Source organism: Macaca thibetana, chromosome 13, assembly GCF_024542745.1.
Source record: "Macaca thibetana thibetana isolate TM-01 chromosome 13, ASM2454274v1, whole genome shotgun sequence".
In the NCBI taxonomy this organism is placed as follows: domain Eukaryota; kingdom Metazoa; phylum Chordata; class Mammalia; order Primates; family Cercopithecidae; genus Macaca; species Macaca thibetana.
The window spans coordinates 23,178,484-23,202,597 of record NC_065590.1 but is presented as its reverse complement, the minus strand read 5'-3'; the positions used below and the strand labels follow the sequence as shown (position 1 = coordinate 23,202,597).

Sequence of the window (24,114 nt, the reverse complement as noted above, 5' to 3'; positions counted from 1 at the left end):
AGATTAAAATAAATTTTAAAGATTTTATTCTTCTCATTAATGAGAGACCCAGGCGAGTATCATAATGTGTTCAAAAGAGAATCCAATGACATGTCAATGTGGATTGTATATATATATGTGGTTTGTGTATATACACACATTATATCTATACATACTAACACACATACACATACATAAGGAGATACATATATATGTATATATGTGTACATATACCCATGTATCCACACACATCAAGAGTATTGGAATTTGGGTCTCTGCATATCCAATTCAGATTTGCCATTATTGAAATTAATTTTTGACATATTTTAAAATACTTTCAGACCCTAAAGTGAATGGATTTCATTTTTAATTACTGAATTTGAATATAGACAATAAACTTAGGAGTGAAATACTACTGAATATATTTCCAATTTTCCTGCACAGTGTTTCATCAATATTATAGTGTTGTCTTTGCTGCTTTCATAGCAATATACCATTTCCTTTGGTCTATATTCTCAGAGGATGCTTTGAAAATTCCCAATTTTATCTATTTATATTAAAAAACGTCCTTGAGAAAAACATGCCTGGCTGCAGATTTTTAGCAGATCCTTTACAATCTAGAAAACTATCAAGGTGATGTTTAAGAGGAGAAATAGTTGTACCAATTTTGATATTCTGATTAATTAATACATCACTGGAAATATTAAATACCATTTATATTTGTTATGAAAGCTCCATGGGCAACAAATATGTGTAGGCAGCATTAAGGCAAATGCTGATCTTGTTATCTACAATTTGACAACACTCTTCCAAAGACCACATGTACTTGTTAGAAAAAATGCCATTTTCTGAGATGTAGAAGTGGACACACATGAATATAAATCTGAAAATGTTGAACTTTGCAGGAGCCCTAAGAGTCTAGAAAACAATCAAGGTTAGGAATTTGCTCTGTTCTTCTGTGCTCTAGAAAAGGCATAAACCAAAGGAACAGCCCTCCCGATACGACTTAGATCAAAGATGTGGAGCCTTCTTTGTTTAACCTACTACAAGTTCAGACACAGAACCTTCAAACTCCCATTCTTTGTTTCATAAATGATGAACTAAATTGCTTTTCCCCACTGATCAACAAAAACAAAATGCTTGTTAACCAAACTTCAGTTAAGTTCCTCTTCTTCTTCAAGGTCCCTGAACTTTAGCCCACCCTCAGCCCAAGCCATCCAACTGCCCCTCTTGAGAACAGGCTGGCATCAGAATAAAACATCCTCTGATCAACTGTTTGATAATACTATGCTTTCATCCCACTTCCACACAGCTGGCTCTTTTTAGCCTTATTTACTCCTCCCTATAAAAGAAAATCCCTTTTTGTCTAATTCTTGAGATACTTGTAGATCTTATCATGAGAGCATTTTTCCTATTGCAATAGTCCGTTCAACACTCCTTGCAAAAATTCTTTTGAATAAAGTCTCTATTTATGAAATCCTGATTTGATTTTTGATATCTCACAGACTGTTATACACTTGGGCATTTTGATTTGGAATAGTTTCTGAACATCATAATGGCCCTATTATTATTAAAGACTGGTGTAGAAAGGGTCTTGAAGAGGAGCTGGAATAGACACCCCACTAAAACAGTAGCTATGATGATGAAAATGTTGACATTGTTGATATTGCTGTTGCTGCTGCTGCTGATGAAGCAGGGAGTATGCAGGGAGTATCCTCTTGGATCCAAATTTAGAGCTCAGAAGTCAGGTCTTCATGCGATATTCAAAAGATAAATTAGGAAAAAAAGAAAAACTCAGCTGCCACTTGAGACCTCCAGTGCATAAGTAAAAGATCAATGATTCACTGTTGCCTAATAATTGCCTACCCATTATAACCTGTTACTAGTGTGCTCAAAACTGGCTCCTCAGAGGAAGCCCATGGTCCATTGTGCATGTTTGACTATTTTTGGACAATTATACACACAGATAGATAGATAGATAGATAGATAGAAAGATAGATAGAGTCATTGTGTGTGTGTGTGTGTGTGTGTGTGTGTGTGCATGCATATGTGCATAAAGTCATTGCACTTCTTACTGACCTAGGCCTGGTGCTGGCATTTATCCAGGCACATGACTGATACTTATTTAACTTTCAGAAACTCTGTTAACTAATTAAACCATTAAAATTATTTTATTCATGGAAATATGACTCCTATTTTAACTCTTTCTAGGAAACCTATAGATTTCACAAGTAAATTTTTATGAAAACTTAAAAGAAACAGATTAAGTGGGGAGGAATTCTTTACTAAATTAGGCAATTTCAGGTGTCCCTAGAGAGCTGATGACTCGGCAACATGTGAGGATTCCCTTACGAACTGTAAAATGATCTAAATGTATTCTATTTTTGAATATAATAACTTACAAATGCATATTTACTATGTCCTATAAAAATAAATGCAAGTAACTTCCAAATCTAACAGAGCATTGTATGTGTGTCTATATCAAAGTCAAAAGCATGTTGATTATGCACAGTGCTTGACAGAAAGAACAAGGTTAACTCATTTCTGGAGTGTAAAGAATACCCATAACCAATTTATTTTTCCCTACAGACCGTGCTTGATAGGCTTATAGTATCACAAAGCTGCCACACCATTCACTACACTTTGACTCACATCCAAATCATTCTCAGAGAACCCACATAGAAATGTGAGTAAAGGGCTACACTGTAAATGCAGAAAAATACATAGTTTTTTATTTAACTATGTACTCTTGGGTTGTGTCATAATAAATGGAGACTGAGAGACAAAATGATATATTCATATTGTTGTATAGTGTGTTAGTAAGTGGAGAACACGAGGACACTGTACAACATTATTAATGAAAATAAGAGATTGATTAATCTATCATCTATCTATCTATAGACCTATTCTATCTATCTATCTATCTATCTATCTATCTATCTATCTATCTATCTATCTACCTACCTACCTACCTACCTATCCATCCATCATCTATCAAGAGACAGATACAGAGACAAAGGCAGAAAGAGGGAGATTTATTATGAAGAATCAGCTCACACAATTATGGAAGTCAAGAAGTCCCACAATCTGCCATCTGCAAACTGAAGACACAAAAGACCCAGAGTTCTAATTTCAGTCCAAGTGCAAAGACCTGACAAGCAGGTCGGCCGATGGTGTAAATCCCAGTCCAAGGGCAGAAGAAGACTAATAGCCCAGCTCAAAGCCAGGCAGAAAGAAAAAGGGATAAATCCCTCTTTGCTATGCCTTTTAGTTCCATTCAGGACCTTAAAAGATTTTATAATGTCCACTCACACTGGGGAGATAAATCTGCTTTACTGAGTTCATGATTCCAATACTAACTTCTTCCAAAAACATCTTCATAAACACACAGAGAAATATTTTCAATCTCGGCATCCTGTGCAGGAATCAAGTTAACATATAAAATTAACCATCACAGTTAGCTACAAGACCTAAGCTTAACAGTCACATTGCAATCACTATCTTTCACATATGTGTAAGCTCTATACATGTCTCTTTAACACTATAAGCCATTGTGGAAGTGGCAGCAGACTTTACTCATCTTCCTTCCTCTCTTAGGCTCTCAATCTTTTTTCCTTCTCCTTTCATTTGTCTTTCTTTTCTTTCCTCCATTTATTTCCTTTTTCTTCTCTCCCTTTTTTCGTTCTTTGTTCTTGCTTCTTCTTATTTTTCTGTTTATTTCCCTTTATTTTTTTTTTGTTTGCTTTCTTGATATTTACCCAAAGGAGTTGAAAACTTGTTCTACACAAAAACCTGCACATAGTTGCTTATAGCAGCTTTATTTATAGTTGCCAAAACTTGGAAGTTACTAAGATGTTCTTCAATAGGTGAAAAAATAAATAGACTTTAGAACAGCCAGACCATGAAATATTACTCCGTGCTATAAAGAGATGAGCTATCATGTTATGAAAAGCCATGGAAGAAACTTAAATTCATGTTTCTATGTGAAAGAAGTCAATCTGGAAAGGTTGCATACTGTATGATTCCAATCATATTATATTCCAGAATAGGCAAAAATACAAAGAGAGTAAAAATATTGGTAGTTGCCAAAGGTTAGAGGGGATGGAGGGACAAATAGGCAGAAAATGGATGATTTTTAGGGCAGTGAAACTATTCTGTTTGATACTATAATGGTGGATCATTTAATTCATTACACATTGTTCAAACCCATAGAATGTACAACCCCAAGAGTGAATTCTAATGTAATCAATGGACTGTGGTGATTATGAGGTTTCGATGTAAGCTGCACTTCAAAAAATGTACAACTCTAGTGTGGGATGTTGATGATGTCAATTTTGCTGTGAAACTAAAACTGCTCTGAAACATAATGTCTTATATATAAAAAGAGTCCAGACACAAAAGGACAAATAAGTGATTCCATTTATGCAATACCTCAGACAAATTTATAGAGAAGGAAAAAAAATTAGAAGTCACTAGGATCCAAGAGAAATGGGGAGATAAAAGAATATTTATTGCCTTATGGGTACAGTTTCTGTTTGGGGTAATGAAAAATTTTGGATAGACAGTGGTGAAGGTTGCACAACTTTGTAAATATTATCAATGCCACTGTATTGTACATTTATAAATGGTTAAAGTGACAAATTTTATGGTATACATAACCACAATAAATAAAAAAAAAGCAAGAAAAAATAATTTTAACATACCAAAGGACATTTTACTGACAAGTATTTCATAAACAGTTAAGAAGGATGAAGCCAATAATCAATGCCTAACAGCTCACTGACCTTGGAAACAGAACTCCCCACCTGCTTTACTATGCCTTTTGAAAATCTTTGCACTGCAGTCCTTTGGCCATATTTGGAGTGACATCATATGCTTCATATTCTTAAAGTAGATATTACTAAAACATTCTGTGTGCTCATCCTCTACCTTGATCATTGCCGCTGCTCTAGTGTTGTGTGACCAAAATGCTGAATTCATTGCATTTGTTAATCCAAAGGCAGTGTGGAATTCTTCCTTGGCAAGGAAACATCTATGTATAGGTCTGTTTCCTCGTCAGATGGTTATTTCTGTGAGGTTTGATGGGTGAAACTCTTCACTGATAGGTTCCTTACATACTTCCACAAACAAATACCTTTGATCCATTCTTTGTTTCAGTACACATTTAGACACTGTGCTAATGTGTTTGGAATAGGATCATTACTAAGAAATTGAGAGATAAGAATACCAGTTTTGGCTTTGGTACAAGGTAAGTGACTGACCTTGGAAAAAACATTTGTTTCTCTTGGCCTTAATAGCCCTTTTGCTAAATGAGGGTTTGGCTTAGCTCAGTAATTGACAAACGTGTTAGCAGCAAAAATCCTTGTGCACGTATACAAACAATAGTGAATCTGTTCTGTTTGACATTTCCTGATTCCCTTTCTTCATCTATGAAGCACCAGAGCAAAAGCATTGGACTCAATGGTATTTAATGCCTATACTTTCATGTAGCAATCCTCTTGAGAACTGATTGTGATTGTCTCCATTATATATTAAAGCATGTGTATACATACACACTGGAGATATCATTAAGAAAAAACTTCAATATAGTAATTTTTATTAAAATTAAATTCATATAAAATAAAATTAACTTTTTAAGAGTGAATATGTAGTGGCATTTAATACATTCATGATGTTGGACAACCACCAACTCTATTTAGTTCTAAAATATTTTCATTATATTTGTCATTTTTAAATGACTTTTCCTGTACATTAAATAATACATTTTAAATAATGTAAAAAGATAGACTGTGATGGAAACCAAAATTAAATTAACTTGAATACTACAGCAGAAGGCTAAAATTAAAATTTTTGAGCAAACATGTACACACACACACACACACACACACATTTAATTAATATCATTAATACCTCTTTATTATAATGGGAAATAATAAGAACCCAAACTAACAACCTAATCTATTTGGATGTTCAAGTTCAAATAGCATTTCAGATATAAAAATATAGAAATATTTATAATCTACAGAAATACATATTATTGCCAAGAAGCAGGACAATATTTCAAAAGCTGAGGGAAACCCTGAGTCCCCTTAACGGACTTTCGATTGATAAGATGTAACACAACCTAAATATAGTTTTATTCAGAAGCCCAACTTGATTTCACAAACATTCAAATATAAAATAATATTAATGTATTACTTCCAAGAATGCCCCTGTAGACCTTTCCCTAAGACATTATGACCCTTCCCACGATTAAGAAAATAGTAACATAAAGAGAGGAATACATATAATAGTAATTATTATGCAAAATTACACAGAACTTTGGGGGAGGAACTGGGAATTAACCAACACATAATCAAAAAAGATAATAAAAGATGGAAATACTGTTATGTAAATAACAATATTCAAGATTACATGTTTAAGGATTTTTGGAGCACTCTAAACTTTTGCTTTGTCTATTATCTTTGGTCAACGTAATGATCCAGAAGTTGTATATCACAGAGTTGTATGTCTATATTGGTTCTCTTATTCTACTGATCAACATGATGCAAAAGCAAAGAAACAAACAAACAAAAAAACATGTTTTTCTAAGGTCCTCCTAGTACTACCTCTGGGTGAGGAGTAACCAATCTGCTGAAAAACATTTCCCTTTCTGAACATGGATTGCAGACACTCCTCCTTGAGAGCAGATAGAGTGTTGGAACGAGACATCAATACCATTGTGCATTATAATTTCTCCCAACTTGTTAAGATTCTGTAAATATCTCCTCATGACATTAAACGTTCTTCTATGAGATCATTTTAATGACTAAACCATCTTTTATCATATGGTTGTTACTATAATTTAGTGAGACTGAGGACTTTGAACTGGTATTTCATGAAAAAAAAAATACCACCTTCATAGTTGGTATATGATGACAGAACAAAACTACTTGGAATTGGTGGAAATTTAGGTTATATTTCCATGGCTTTCTGACCAAATCCCATTTTAGGTGTTTTTTTTTTTTTCTCCATCATGTTCTGCATTAATGGTTTTAACCTGGAGGTTAGTTTTCTCCCACAGGACATTTGGCAATTACTGTAGACAATTTTAGTCCTCACAACTAGGGTGGGAGGTAGAGAGGCGGTGTTAACTAGAATTAAGTGAGCAGAGACCACAGATGCTACTAAACACCCTACGATGCATAGGACAGTGCCCCCACCTACAACAAAGCTAATTAGCTGACCAAAAAGTGTCTCTAGTGCTGAAATTGAGAAACTCCACTCCACGTGAATCACAAATAAAAGGAAGGTAAATATTTCAGATAGCCCACTTACCACATTGTCTTCCTCATAAACACATTTTGGATTTGGGTTAAAACGAATTTAAATCACTAACGGTGATTTACATGTGTGTGGTGTAGAGACAATTTCAATCATCTTAATACAAGAGTGTGTTGGCCCTTGCTCCTGTGCTTGGTCTATTCACCTTTTCTTAATAAGCTTCCAAGTGTGCGCCACTACATCCTCTCTCTCTTTGAACCAGAAATTCAGGAGAGGACCCACAGACCCTCTGAAGGAAGTGGACTGCTCCTGCAGGGCCCGGGAGACACCACAAATACAGTGAGTGCCCAACTGTGGAAGTGGGAAAGGGAGACCCTCCTCTCCTTAGCACACGGCCCGACTGGGGAAGCTGAAGGTCTGTTTGTGGGATAAGTTTCCGACCTTACCTGGAGCTGAGCCAATTTAGAGAGCGGAAATACAGGGGTAGAGGAAGCAGCAGAAATGCCCTGGGAACTCGCTGTGTCCCCTTGCTAGGGACATTCCTTCCTGGCACCGCAGGGATCCATCAGGTGGGTGTCCAAAGGAGCGTGGGGTATAACTCCACAGGGAGAAGAGAATCTCTAGCTGAACTTTGTAACAGTCTGAACAGGGTGAGAAGCCTCCTGGCCAGAACTCGAGGGAGAGCACAGATCTGTTGTGCAGACTCCACAGGCAGGGGAAGAACTAAGCCCTTTTCTCTGGCAGCTGGAGGTGAGTAACCTAGGGCAAGTTTTCAAGCCTGTCACACCCTCCACCTGGAAACAGACTCAGGGCTGTTGGTAGGGGCATGGTGGCAGTGAGACCGGCCCTTTGGTTTGCGTGGGAGCTGGGTGAGGCCTGTGACTTCGGCTTTCCCCTACTTTACTGATAACCTGCATGACTCAGCAAAGGCAGCCATAATCCTCCTAGGTACACAGTGACCTGGGAATCTCACCCCATCCCCCACAGCAGCTGCAGCAAGACCCACCTAAGGAGAGTCTGAGCTCAGACATGCCTAGCTCTGCCCTCACCAAATGGTCCTTCCCTATCCACGCTGGTAGCAGAAGACAAAGGCCATATAATCTTGGGAGTACTAGAGTCCTACCCACCTCTGGTCCTTCTCTATACTAATTGATGCTTTCTGGAAAGCACCACCTCCTGGCAGGAAGCAATCACACAAAAATAGAGCATTAAAGCATAAGAACCCTCATGGAGTCCATTGCACCACCCCCCACCTTTCAACTCCACCTGAACAGGTGCTGGTATTCAAGTCTGAGAGACCCATAGATGGTTCACGTCTCAGTACTCTGTGCAGACAATCCTAGTAACAGCCCGGAGCTGGGTAGACTTGCTGGGTGGCTAGACCCAGAAGAGAGACAGCAATCACTGTTAATTCAGCTCACAGGAAGCCACATCCATAGGAAAAGGGGGAGAGTACTGTTATCAAAGGAACCCCCCATGGGACAAAAGAATCTGAACAACAGCCTTCAACAATAGACAGTCCCTCTGACAGAGCCTACCCAAATGAGAAGGAACCAGAAAACCAACCCTGGTAATAAGACAAAACAAAGCTCATCAATACTCCCCAAAAATTATACCAGTTCATCGACAATGGATCCAAACCAAGAAGGAATTCCTGGCTTACTTGACAAAGGATTTCGGAGGTTAGTTTTTAAGCTAATCAGGAACAGACCAGAGAAAGGCGAAGCCCAATGCAAGGAAAAAAAAAATGATAAAAGAAGGGAAGGGAGAAATATTCAAGGAAACAGATAGCTTAAAGAAAAAACAATCAAAACTTTAGGAAAATTTGGACACACTTTTAGAACTGTGAAATGCCCTGGAAAGTCTCAGCAATAGAATTGAACAAGTAGGAGAAAGAAATTCAGAGTCCAAAGTTAAGGTTTTGAATCAACCCAATTCAACAAAGACAAAGAAAAAAGAATAAGAAAATGTGAACAAAGTCTCCAAGAAGTCTGGGATTATGTGAAATGACCAAACTTAAGAATAATCAGGGTTCCTGAGGAAGAAGAGAATTCTAAAAGCTTGAAAAACATATTCAGGGGAATAATCGAGGAAAATTCTCCCAGCCTTGCTAGAGACTTAGACATCCAAATACAAGAAGCACAAAGAACACCTGAAAAATTCATCACAAACAGATCTTCACCTAGGCACACTGTCATCAGGTTATCCGAAGTTAAGACAAAGGAAAGAATCTTGAGAGCTGTGAGACAGAAACACCAGGTAGCCTATAAAGGAAAACCTATCAGATTAACAGCAGATTTCTCAGCAGTAACCCTACAAACTAGAAGGGATTAGGGCCCTATCTTCAGCCTCCCCAGACAAAACAATTACCAACCAAGAATTTTGTATCCAGTGAAACTAAGAATCATATATTAAGGAAAGATACAGTAATTTTCAGACAAACGAATGCTGAGCGAATTCACCATTACCAAGCCACAACTACCAAGAATTGCTAAAAGGAGCTCGAAATCTTGAAACAAATCCTGGAAACACATCAAAATAGAACCTCTTTAAAGCATAAATCACACAGGACCTATAAAACAAAAATACATGTTAAAAAGCAAAAACAAAAACCAAAAAAATAAAGTACAAAAAAAAATTAAAAAACAAGGCAACAGAGAGCATGATGAATGCAATGGTATCTCACATTTCAATACTAACATTGAATGTAAATGGCCTAAATGCTTCACTTAAAAGATACAGAACCGCAGAGTGAATAAGAACTCACCAACCATCTGCTGCCTTCAGGAGACTCACCTAACACATAAGAACTCACATAAACTTAAAGTAAAGGGGTGGGAAAAGGCAGTTCATGCAAATGGACACCAAAAGCAAGCAGGGGTAGCTATTCCTATATCAGTCAAAATAAATTTTAAAGTAACAGCAGTTAAAATAGATGAAGATGGACATTATATAATGGTAAAAGGCCTTGTCCAACAGGAAAATATTACAATTCTAAACATATAAGCACCTAACACTGGAGGTCCCAAATTTATAAAACAATTACTAATAGACCTAAGAAATGAGACAGACAGCAACACAATAATAGTGGGGGACTTCAGTACTCCACTGACAGCACAAGACAGGTCATCAAGACAGAAAATCAACAAAGAAACAATGGATTAAACTATACCTTGGAACAAACAAGTGGACTTAATAGATATATACAAAACATTTCATCCAGCAAATGCAGAATACACATGCTATTCAACAGAATACACATGCTATTCAACAGCGCATGAAACTTTCTCCAAGATAGACCATATGATAGGCCATAAAACAAGCCTCAATAAATTTAAGAAAATTGAAATTATATCAAGCACTCTCTCAGACCACAGTGGAATAAAACTGGAAATCAACTCCAAAAGGAACTTTCAGAACCATGCAAATACATGGAAATTAAATAACCTGCTCCTGAATGAGCATTGGGTCAAAAATGAAATCAAGATGGAAATTAAAAAATTATTCTAACTGAATGACAATAATGACACAACCTATCAAACTTCTGGCATTACAGCAAAGGTGATGCTAAGAGAAAAGTTCATAGCACTTACATTAAAAAGACTGAAAGAGCACAAACTGACATTCTAAGGTCACACCTCAAGGAACTACAGAAACAAGAACAAACCAAACCCAAATGGAGCAGAAGAAAGGCAATTACCAAGTACTTACAGTCAACTGATCTTTGATAAAGCAAACAAAAACATAAAGTAGGGAAAGGACACCCTTTTCAACAAATGATGCTGGGATAATTGGCTAGCCACATGTAGGAGAATGAAACTGGATCCTCATCTATCACCTTATACAAAAATCAACTCAAGATGGATTAAGGACTTAAACATAAGACCTGAAACTATAAAAATTCTAGAAGATAACACTGGAAAAATCCTTCTATACATTGGCTTAGACAAGGGTTTCATGACCAAGGACCCAAAAGCAAATGCAATAAAAACAAAGCTAAATAGCTTGTACCTAATTAAACTAAAGAGCTTTTGCATGGTAAAAGGAACAGTCAGCAGAGTAAACAAACAACCCACAGAGTGGGAGAAAATCTTCACTATCTATACATCTGACAAAGGACTAATATCCAGAATCTACAACGAACTCAGACAAATCAGTAAGGAAAAAACAACTCCATCCCAAAGTGGGTTAAGGACATGAATAGACAATTCTCAAGAGAAGATATACAAATGGCCAACAAACATATGAAAAAACTGCTCAACATCTCTAATGATCAGGGCAATGCAAATCAAAACCACAATACGATGCTACCTAACTCCTGCAATAATGGCCATAATAAAAAAAAAAATCAAAAAACAGTAGATGGTGACATGGATGTGGTGAACAGGGAACACTTCTACAATGCTGATGGGAATGTAAACTAGTACAGCCGCTATGGAAAACAGTGTGAAGAGTCCTCAAAGAACTAAAAGTAGAACTACTACTTGATCCAGCAATCCCACTACGGAGTATCTACCCAGAGGAAAAGAAGTCATTATTCAAAAAAGATACTTGCACATGCATGTTTATAATGGCACAATTCACAATACCAAAATCATGGAACCGACCCGACCCAAAGGTCCATCCGTCATGCGTGGATAAAGATATATACATATGAATGATGGAATACTATGCAGCCATAAAAAGGAATGAATTAACAGCATTTGCAGTAACCTGGATGAAATTGGAGACTGTTAGTCTAAGTGAAGTAACTGAGGAATGGAAAACCAAACATCATATGTTGTTCTCACTGATATGTGGTAGCTAAACTATGAGGACACAAAGGCATAAGAATGATACAATGGACTTTGGGGACATGGGGGGAAGAGTGGGAGTTGGGTGAGGGATAAAAGACAACAAACGTGGTGCAGTGTATAGTGCTCAGGTGATGGCTGCACCAAAATCCCACAAATCATCACTAAAGAACTTACTCATGTCACCAAATACCACCTGTACCCCAATAACTTATGAAAAAAGCTAAATTAATTAATTAAACAAAATGGAATAGAAAATAAAAAACTAAAGCACAATTTTACTCATGATTGATATGCAAGAATCATAAAAGTTGTGTGCTGATAAACTGTAGAATTAATGTACCAAAAGCAAATAAAAATTTCAATTAAAAGTAAAAAAAAAAAAAAAAAAAAATCAGCCTTCCCCACTTTGAGTATTGAGAATGATGAATTTACCCATGGGGAAAAACACATTTAGGATTTTAATTATTATTTTAGCTAATTGGCTCCTGCTACATACTACTGGGCTTATTCTCCTTATATTTTATTATTTGGCTTTTTATCTTAACCCCTATTGCTACATGGAGTCAGTCCTAACGTCCAGGTTTTGCACTGGTGCTTTCAATTTGTTTCATTTCATTTACAAATCTGGATCCTACGCTTCCTTCCTTCTTCTTCCCCAGTGGAAGCCATTTGAATGATTTAGCTCATCTTCACAATGTATTTCTGAATCCATCACTGAGCACAGTTTCTCAAGATAAGACCCCAGCACAACTAGTTTACTTGCATCTCTTGTTTGGTTCCCATGAACAACATCTTCCCTCTCCTGGCTTGTTGTTGCTCTGGCACGTGAGCAATTTTTGTGAACATATACGTGATCCAAATATTGACAGTTGACTATGCCACACCTTACTCCAGCCTCATCATAGCATACACTAATAAGTGGTCAATGTAAAGAAAAATTTTACCTTGTTGCTTAAATGTGCTATTTTCAGAGAGACTGCATAACCACTAATAGGTAACTTGCTCTCATGTTCTTGGACATAAAACATTAGAATAGTGGTCAATCTCTGGCCCACATGCATCAGTTAGAATCTGTCGATTAAATACTTTGTTCATATTTTCTTATTCTTTTTTCTTTGTCTTTGTTGAATTGGGTTAATAGATTTCCAATTGTCATTCAGAGACTAATTCAGGAACCAGACAATTAACTTACTTTTATGAAAAGGAAAGAGGTAATGGGAGATAGTAGCAAATTAGAAAGTGTACATCTACTTTCTAATTTGTGCCTGTTACTCAGTTTCTAAGGATGGTTGATCTCTAGAAACCATGTCAAGTATTTCTACATTTTCTAATCTAATTATTAAAAAAAAACTAGACATTATATTTCTCTAAGAATTATCCTAGCAATTTGGGAGGTTGATGTGGGAGAATTTATCGAGGCCACGAATTCAAGACCAGAGTGAGCAATATGGTAAACTTTGGCTGTAAAAGATAGAAATAAATTTTAAAAATTAGCTGGGTGTGGTGGCACTCACCTATAGTATCAGCTACTCAGGAGGCTGAGGTAGGAGGATCACTTGAGCCCAGAAGTTGGAGGCTTTAGTGAGCTATGATTACACCACTGCACTCTGAAAACAAACAAATAAACAGACAAACAAAAACAAAAAGAATTATCCTAATTTTGAATTGTTGGCAAATTTTAACTTAATTTAAATTTAATTGTTGGCAAATTTCATGTTTTTGCCCCTGGACATGAATTTCTAGTTTGCAACTTTTATTTCTATTTGGTTTATGTTGCCTTATTTTCTATTATTTTTTTTTACCATGCATGATATTTTTACAGCATATTTTTGCAAATGTTACCACAAACTATGCATAATCAATGTACATTGCTAGATCAAAAGTCTTAATCTTTGATCTACAAAATAGCCATTATCACTTAAGAACACTAAAATTATATTTTAATTAAAAGTTTTGATAACTTAGCCCAAGGGAATAAATGATGTGGAATTACAAATGCTACAAGAGAATAGTAGGTAGGGAATTCTTATAGTGTGGGACATGAAACTTTTAGGCTTCTCTACAAAATAACTAAGATTTGCCTAATAATTCATAATTAGTATTCTATGTCATAACATTAAAGAATTTGTTACACAGAATAATCTAGGCAAGGACCTACTATTATCTATAATAGTAAAAAGTAAAAAGTAGACTTGAAGACTTGGTCAATCTTATACAGATTTAAGCAAAAGTTGTAGAACCAAATATTGATGATCTGACTTCAAGCTTCAGGTTTCCCCCATGACACAAGGCCAGTTGTATTTGAAACATACCAATTTTCATAAACCTGCCCAAGGGAATTGGCAAAACAATTAATTGACGCAATGACTTTGAAACATGGTACCTGATCTTAGTGCCTCTGAAATATCACTTACAGATGAAGAAATTTTCAGTATTATCATCTTCTAACACTTCGGCACTGAGGAAATTGTAAGAAAGAGGACCACGAAGTGGCCTGACACTTGCTCCTGGCTTTTAATTTAATATTGTTAAAAACAATTTAATAAAATAATATTGTTAAAAATAATTTAATAAAATACATGCTGTGCTGGCAACTTACAACTGTGAGCTATCCTGAGATTCAAATATAATGATGACCAACGGCAATTTCTTTCTTTATTGTGTGACATATGTGGGTGTGATTATATAACTTCCTCAAGGCAAAATGCTGTTTTAAAGGCTTACCTAAAGAAAACAAAACTATTTTTGTTTCTGAGTTGATTATACTTTGATTTTTGTTTGACCTATTCTCCTAATTAATGGTCTGAAAGAGATATTTGACTTTCCAAACACCCCTAGTCCTCGTTCATGGATTTCACATTGTGTAGACAATTGGAGAATTTTCTAATGCAGTTGGTGGAACCTGATTTCTGTTGGCCTTTAGGGAAAGCATAAACTTTGCTTTTTTTTTCTTTCTTTCTAAACCTCGCAGGAAGAAATTCTAACATTGTACTCACTGGTGAAGGTCTGTCCTTTACAAAGAGGCAAAAGTTGTGTCATTCCCTTGGCACATTGACGTGTACCTGTGAGATTCTCCAACACTGAAGATTTATTTTCCCCAGTGGTTGGTGGTTAAAGACCTGCCTGGGGCCTCCTGCTTTCTTGGGTGGGCCTGAAACCTGAGAGCTAGGCAGAAATGTAGGTGGGTCCCAGAAAAAAAGTATCTATGGGGTGAATGGCTTATCTTCTACTTTGTATGATGAGAAGAAAATATCATTTCTTATTTCCGCTCTTCCTTAGCATCATCTTTCTTTGCCACTTTACATTAGAATAGCAGTAAATTCTTAGAAGCCATGTAAATAAAGTGTGGGCCTAAGGGATAACTAACAAGATAAGACTCAGTGTTTATTCAAAAGTGGTCCTTACAGGTTTGGATATCTCACAGGATTGTGATGTGCAGATAAGAGTTTGGGACTTTGAAATATATGCATATACAGTAATACACAGAGCAAATTTACCTGGACTTTTTATTTGGCCATATACCTACACATTTTTAGTATTCTAGAATTATATCTGCCATATTCTTTTTTCTATATTAAGCATAAGAAATGTGTGGATTACTAAACTAGGGGCAGACATGCACAAAGGCCCAGGCTTTATAAAGGAGTCTTACTCCTCAAGCAGTTTTCAGCAGTTTAACTATGGGCAAAATCCCATGCAAAATTCTTGTTCAATAAGACATTCTGGAAACCACCTAATTTTAAAAGAGTCTGTGTCTAGTTTTAGAGTTAAATTAGGCTCGCATGGAAGCTCAAATCGCAATGGCAACCACTCTTCTCATGTGCAAATGTATGCATTTAGAAAGGATACTGAATTTTGTATCTAAGGTAATTAGTTTTTGGTAGGAATGGGATTCTTTTCTGGAGATGCATTTACTGTGCTGATAAGTTGCATAATATATGAAGCATGGCACTATATCAATATATTTATAGGTATTTCAGTGTTCATATTTACTGCTGGGAATGGAGAGGAGGTGACTTGCTTTTGACAATGTAGGTGTTTAAGGCTGATATTCATATTCAGACAAACATTATTCACTATCATATTCAGGCAAACAGATTGATTCACTGGAAGTTAGAAATAGAAGTATTTCCAACTCAAAGTATTTATCTTCCCTCACGTATTCCAAGGATTCTAAAAAGCTATCTGTTGTACAAACATTCTCCAAAATAGTTAGAATTATTCTATTAGATTTTTCTAGTAGGACAATATAGCATGATCTTTCCTAAAATGTGTTTTCTTTGCTTCTGCCTTGAATCTGATTCAGTCTTTGAAATCAAGTCAAGGATTCCAAAGTTCAAGATCCGGTCATTTATTTTCTTTTCAAACTCAAATATATGCAAAACCCTACCCATAACACTGCAGGGCTATTACCAATTCCCTTAACCACCAAATAGTCTTAATCCTCTATTTTGAGGAAGCATCAGTTCTATCCCAGCTCTGCTGCCTATAAAAAGATAGCAGCGGGAATCAGAAAGATTCTCTGTTCCTCACAGAACCAGATTTCTGAGACAGAATGATGAGGGTCAGAGATGACATTTAGGATGACAAGCTTAAGGGTAAGAATGTTGCCTATCCTGGGTTGAAACTGTTTCATACAACGTCAAAGCAAAAACTTCAAAGCTATGTCAGAGAGAAAAGTATTGCAAAGAGTTATACAGAAAGAGATGAGTTTTTTTAAACAAGCAAACTGAACAAAGGTACATAATGGGGCAGAGTTTGTGTTCCTTGGTTGACATCCCATGGGTATTAACCAGAATGATAATAGTTCTTTGGTCCATTCACCTTTGGCTGTAATGCAAGATTAAGATGATAGTTTCAACTTGGGAACATTTGGAGTTTGTGAGTAGGGTTATTTGTATGCATCTATGTGCCCTTTGGAATAATTTGTAAATGATTTGCTTAATAACTTTTAAAATCTGGTTTTGTTCTGACATTGCTCCTAGGTAATTGGTTGTTACAAGAGAAGAGAAAGAGCAACAGTGAAAATAAACACACGCACAAAGCAAAGGCATTTTTTTCCACTTCAACAGAGCTCCTAGGCCTAAACAGGGCAGGGGAATTGTGGATGTCACAGTGCCATTAACAGCAAAGCCCAGTGACATGAGTTTGTCTATGTAACAAACCTGCACATGTACTCCTGGATCTAAAATAAAAATTTAAAAAATAAATAAATACAGTTAAATTAAAAAGAGTACTCTCACTTAATCAGCAAGGTCATGACGCTATTGCCAATTGATTATTTTTTGTCATATAATGACATTTGATTGAGAACATGATTTATTTCATTCTATTACCATATAATTAATTTATAATTAATAGCTGCAATTCTGTCAATTATCAAACATTGAAAGGTGGGCATTATTAGTTTTATTGATGTTGAAACCTTTACTGTGAAACCTATAGAAACTTGCCCAGAGCAAGGTGGATTTGATCCTAAAGTCCGTGTTCTTTCCCTCAGACCACACATGTGCTCTTCAAGCCCATTCCACCAGCAGAGTTCCTTTCACTTATGGTAATTACTTTATCAATTTAAACAGTTTGGCCAAGTCTTTTTTGGAGAATGACAGAACATTTAGTGGCCTTTTAGTAGCTTTCTAGGCCAAAATCCCATCCAATGAAAGAATAACATCTTCATATTATCTGAAGAATGGTCTTTCATCCTTGATCTGAACGTGTCACATAATAAGGAAGTATAGTATTTCAAAGGATGCTATTATTTAGCAGAAATCACATCCTTTGAGTAACTATTTCCCTCTTTTCTTCATCCTGTTTTTTGGTGTTATTTAGAAAAAAAAAATCAAGTCTTTCTTATACAAAGCCTGTAAAATATTAAGCAATAGCTAAATCATTCCTTCTCTGAGTCAAACCTCTTTAATATCTTAAGCTACTCCTATGCCAGGAAACCCCTAGGAAATCTTCTATTCAAATCACAGGCATCTCAGTCACTCGCCAAATAACATCCTTTTCTTCATCTAGAAAATAAAGGTTTCATAAAATGTCACTAAAGTAATTTATCTAAATTAAAACTAATAAAGGAAGTAGAAGCATGTAAGGTTCTGCCAAGCTCTAACATCTTCATTTCTGTCTAGACAAATTACAAACATTCTCTATTTTAAAATTATTTTTAGTCTTCAATAGAGGCCCCTTTTCTCAGGGTCTCAAATTAGGAAAGATATAACTGGATACCACTCCTATTTATCGGAATATTAAAGAAGGGCCAAGAAACCTCAGTCCTGAGAAAACAGAGAAAGGCTACATCCACAGATTGTGGTTCTAGATGATTCACTCTAAGTTGAGATGCAGGAAGAAGGCTTCGCTTCCTAAACATTGGCAACAAAAGAAAGTTGCCATACAAACATAAATCACAAAATCTTGTGTAGTGATATCCAATTATTATCTCATATTCATAGAAAATAAAAGTGACATTTAAAAATCATTTTGATTTATGAACTTAATATCCTGAATGCTCTCATTGGTATATAAAAAGAACCAATTAATTAGGGCTTCAATTGTGTCAAAATACTGTAAAATAGTAACTATAATTTATAATGTATAAATCTTTGTTATATGATCACAGATATCTGAATTTTATCTTGTTTGTTACTATTTCTTATTATGCTTTTGCTGACAGAAAATCCAACTAGTTATAAACTATTAATGAGTCCTTCTTTTAGGGTGTAGCTCTAATAATTAGAAAGAAAAATAAACTTTTTTCCCCATGCAAAAAGAATGAAACTATGTCCCATGCAGCAATGTGGATGAAACTGGAAGTCATTATTCTAAATGAACTAACTCAGAAACAGAAAACCAAATATCACATGTTCTCACTTATAAGGGCGGAGTTAAACAATAGGTATATACAGACACAAAGATGGAAATAATAGACACTGGGGACTCCATAAGCGGGGAGGGTGGGAACAGGGTGAGGAAGAATTATCTATTGGGTGCAATGTTTAATATTTGGGCGAGCTGGGTGCAGTGGCTAACACCTATAATCCAAACATTTTGGTAGGCAAAGGTGAGAAGATTTCTTGAGCTCAGAAGTTTGAGGCCAACTCAGACAACATAATGGGATCCTGTCTCTATAAAACAAATACAAAAATTACCTGGGCAGGCACCTGTAGTCCCAGCTACTTGGGAGGCTATGGTGAGAGGATCCTTGAGCCCAGGAAGTCAAGGCTGCAGTAAGTCACAATCACACCCCTGCCCACCAGCCTGGGTGACAGAGCTAGGCCATCTCAAAAGAAAAAAAAATTGGGGTGATGGGTACACTAGGTCAATCTCCACCACTGTCAATATATACCCATGTAACAGACATGCACATATACCCCCTGAATCTAAAATTTAAAAAAAATAATAAAAACAAATACATTGTTTTCTTCATTCTAGAATTCCTCTTCCCTGGTGGAAAGACTAAGGGATACATCATAATTTTCAGAAAAGTACAGGGTAATGGCAAAATGCCTGCGTTACTTTTACTCTCAAATACATCCAAGGAAAGGGGAGCAATCAGAAGTAAGCATGAACCAGAGAGTTAAGGGAGGTCCTCAGAGAAGAGTGTGATTAGGTCAGCATAAACCAGGATGAGGTCCAGCAGATATTGAATATCAGAGATAAATTCAGTGCCCATAGAGACAAGAGGACAGGGTGTTAATAACAGTAGTTCAAAGAGGCAAGAAATCTGTCCTAGGAAAAACGCTGCCTAAGATGGAGCTGCCAATGGTTAGGGATGTATTGCTGAGGAAACCTGGACTCTTTTGCTTCTGGGAAGCCCAAGCTGAGAGAAGATTTCTAACCTGAACTACTCTGACCACTTATTTACATGAATGACACTAAAAATGGCTACTTAACTGTATACGTATAGGTAGTTTTATGTAACTATATGTGTATAGACATACATATATATTCATATATATATACATATATACAGAGTAGATAGATACATATCACTTTGGTCACTCAGATCACATAAAACTATTATATGAACTCCTAATCTGTCACTACTCTGTAAAAATTGGCTTTCTTTAAAGATTCTCTATGTGAGTACATTTCCTAAGTCCTATTGAAAGAATTACTAGGTGGGAATGGTCATGACCATTATGCCTTTTCTGCAGGACATTAATGTCATGATTACAAAGAGTGAAAACAAGATAACACAATAACTACAACAATGAAAATAGCACTGCTTTATCTGATTGTATTACCCTAAGGCTGGCATAACAACATACTGGACACCAGTTTACTTCAAACAACAGAAAATTATTGCCTTACATTTCCGGAGACAGAAGTCCCAAATTAAGTATCAACAGGGTCATGCTCTCTCTGAAATCAGTCAGGAAGAACCCTTCCTTGCCTCCTGCTAGCTTCTTTAGGGTTTTGTTTTGTTTTGTTTTTGCCATCCTTGGTGTTTTTTGACTTGTATTTGCAACAATTCAACATACCTGTCATCACATGGCATTCTCCTTGTGTGTCTGTCTCCAAATTTTCCTTTTCTTGCAAGAACACCAATTGTAAGGCATTAGGGACCCATTCTATTCCAGTATGACTTCATCTTCTTGAATTATGACTGATTAACCTTCAGTGAACCCATTTCCAAATAAAGTCACATTCTGAGGGACAAGGGGCAAAATTTCAACATATTTGTGGGAAGGTCTCATATCAATCAAGTCAAGATAGATTATGCTGCAGTAACAAAGTCCAAAACACATGTGGCTTGCAGTAACAAAGACTTACATTCTATTCATGCTAGATGATAATGTTCTGCCTTATCAGAGTCACTCAAGGATCCAGGTTATCAGGGAAGTAATAATTTCAAAAGTTTTCAGTCACTGTGCCAGAGAGAAAAGAGCACACTACCAGGTGTCATAGGTAACCATTGAGTGTTTATGGACCTAAGGGAGCCAGAAAGTGTAGGATCAGAACACCAGTGATTTCAGATGCCTTCAGCCATAAGAAACAAAAAATCCAACTAACATTGACCTAAACTTTAAGGTCATTTTTTGTAACTTAGCAAGCTATTGAGTGACTAGAAGTCAAAGAGTTGATCTGTTGGCTTATTGATGCCACCAAGAACCCAGGACAGGAGGACTGCTTGGGTTGCAGTGAGCTATGACTGTGTCAGTGCTATCCCACCTGGGTGATGGAGCAAGACCCCATCTCTGCTAAATTAAACATTAAATAAATAGAAAGAGCCCAGGAGTCAACCTCTGTTTCTCTTCTCCCCTTCCCAGAGCTATGTCATATGTCTAGTCCTTAACCATATCACCACCACAGGTGAAACGAGATAACCATAATTAGCATGGACCCATTCTATCTCTTGAGGCCAAGACCTGGTCACCCAAACTAAACTGGGTGCAAGGACAGGGAGAGTTAATAGGTGAATTACTGTAGAGTAGGAATAAATGTATGACACAAAAAAAGATGATTTTCAGATTTAGCATTATTTTACATCTCATTCAATGTGTGGATATGTGGATAAATAATAATTTTTCTCAACTTAAATGTTTTTAGTGTATTAAAAATAAGTAAAATTTAAATGCCATCCCTAGTTGGTTTATTTGCTTAAGTGTGTTTAACAATTTTTAAGCAAATAACAATAATAATAATAATTTCTTCCATGTGCATAATATTTTATTATGTGTATTCTCACATACATGTTTTGTTGTCATTTCTCAGAAAAATTATCATAATGAAGGCAGGGAGAGGGAATTATCCTTTGTCTTTATTTAAAAAATATATATATATATACACATATATGTGTGTGTATATATGTATAGGCACTAAGTATAGGACTAAGAACTGAACTTTCTTACTCTCACCAGTGCATTTTCAGCTATCCCCTGGTGCCTCCTGCTCTTCTTGTGCTTTGCCTGTTTCTGTATTAATGCACATTCTGAAGAATAAAACCCACAGGACCAATTAAATAGACCATATGGTTAATCTTTGGATTTCCCTTAGGCCAAACACAACTACAATTACAAAATACTATGTTGGAAATTACTAAAATATCAAAGAAATAAACCCTATCAAATATGTATTGTGTTTCAAATGTATAGGTAAGATTAGATATCAAAGAGTAATAGAAATTTTAAAAATATGTCTGATTTTATAAGATTTCATTTTAAAATGTATGCTACTTAAATATATATTTATATAAAAATGAAATATATATAAATATATACTGATATACTTGTATCAAATGCAATCTTATAAAATCAGACATATTTTAAAATCTGTTTATTACTGTTTTGTATCAAATCTTACCTATACATTTACATATATACATAAATATACCTACATATATATATGGAATTTGTGATGTGAATAGCACCTAAGCCAGCATTATAAAAGGCTTCCACATTTGCTTTAGAAATGCCATGGTTATCACAGTCACTCAAGGGTGACTCAATGCATTTGATTGCTCAGAACTGCAACAAAAGCAACTGTAACTCCGATAGGATTTTATCATGCTGAAGGATCTCAAGGTATTTTGAAAATATATTAAAAATAAAATGTGAGTCCAACTTGAAATGTTTGTAATTCATGAAAGGTTTGATGAGCAGGTCTCAGCACCCGCATCATGATCAGTGTTAAGTGTGTGCCTGTGGGGATTGTGGTATCGTCGTTAGATACCCAGGACAATCATGTCATACAAAACAGAGACGGCATGTGTCCCTGCCTGACAGATGCTGATAAAGTGGTGACAAGAATAACAAGTAACTAAAGAGATCATTAAGCCAAAATCCTCTGTCTGCAACTACACAGAGTGGTATAAACATCAGCTGTAGTGTTATACAATGTCTTCCCAAACCAATAGAAACCGTCATGCCCTGCAGACAGAGATACAACAGAATTAAAAGGCAGGGATACCAGACCATACCAAAAGAGAAGATGTGTAACTTGTAGTGGTTTTATGGGCCAATATATAGAAGCAGGATCAAAAGGACTGAGTGTTAAATGCTAAAGAAGCTACTTAAAGTAAGGAATAGAGATGTTGGCAGTTTTCAGCAGAGTTGACCGGAAATAAGATACAAATGAAGAAATTCAATGATATGCCACGAATCCTACACAACTGCTCAAGATGTGTCTTCCTGGATGGTTGGCTCAGGCCTAATTCATAACAAATACTAAATAATCATGTACTGAATGAATAAAGGTAGATTTTAAAGAAAGTATGTTGCAGTCATAGAAATTAAAATTTTTTTTCTTTCTTTATTTTTTTCCATTGGCTTATGGTTCCTCTCTCTCACTGGACCATGAAGAAGAAAAGACATTATGTTATAGTGGCTATAACTGAGACTATGTTATATAGTCTCAGTACAAAGGCCAGTACCTTTTTGGCAGAGCAAAGCCAGAGGGTGTAAACGTCCATTGCTCCTTGGTGATCAGTGAGCGATATTTACTAAAGAGAGGGAAGAGCTGCTGGATGACAAGGATAAGAATGGTGAGCATAGGCCCTGCCAGCTGCTCAGATGGAGCTTGGGCAGACTACAAGTGCTGGTTTACTTCTTCCATAGCTCCATGTATCGGTCACAGTGTTCACTTCATGGCCAACTAGGGGCCATGGGTGTCCTCTGCTGCCAACACCAGATGTTCCTCTCCATGAGATTTTATGTGTATGACTTTGCCATCCTGAGCTCTACTGATCTCTCTCCTTCTTTCTCATTTTGGTTTTTTCTTCCTCTCAATATTGGGAAAATCTTTTCTACTTTCTAGTGCTAAGACATTAATTTTTATCTCTGCAGATTTCCTAAGTCCACAGGCATCTTAGGGCCTTTCTATGAAATTAAAGCATATATTTCTGCTTTATCATTTTTTTCTCCATGCTATTGGATATTTCAGAATTTAGGTATTTTAAAGAGGATAGGAGAATCAGGGTAAGCAGAAACTGGGAATTTTGACTTCCTTTCTCTCACAGCTTTTCTCTCTCATTTGTCATCCTCTAGCCACACTCTCCTATGCTCATTTTCTTAAATATATCTGTCCCCTTGGAGTTCAGTGTCTTCACACATTCTGTTCCCACCTCCTGTGCCTG

General features: G+C 36.2%; 1 long non-coding RNA gene across 1 annotated transcript; it reads left to right on the top strand.

Moving 5' to 3' along the window:
• Positions 1-16,578: 16,578 nt before the first annotated feature.
• On the top strand, positions 16,579-17,248 carry LOC126934446 (uncharacterized). Its single transcript, XR_007718952.1, has 2 exons — positions 16,579-16,636; positions 17,024-17,248. It is a non-coding gene; the product is annotated as an uncharacterized LOC126934446 (long non-coding RNA).
• The last annotated feature ends 6,866 nt before the right edge of the window (positions 17,249-24,114 follow it).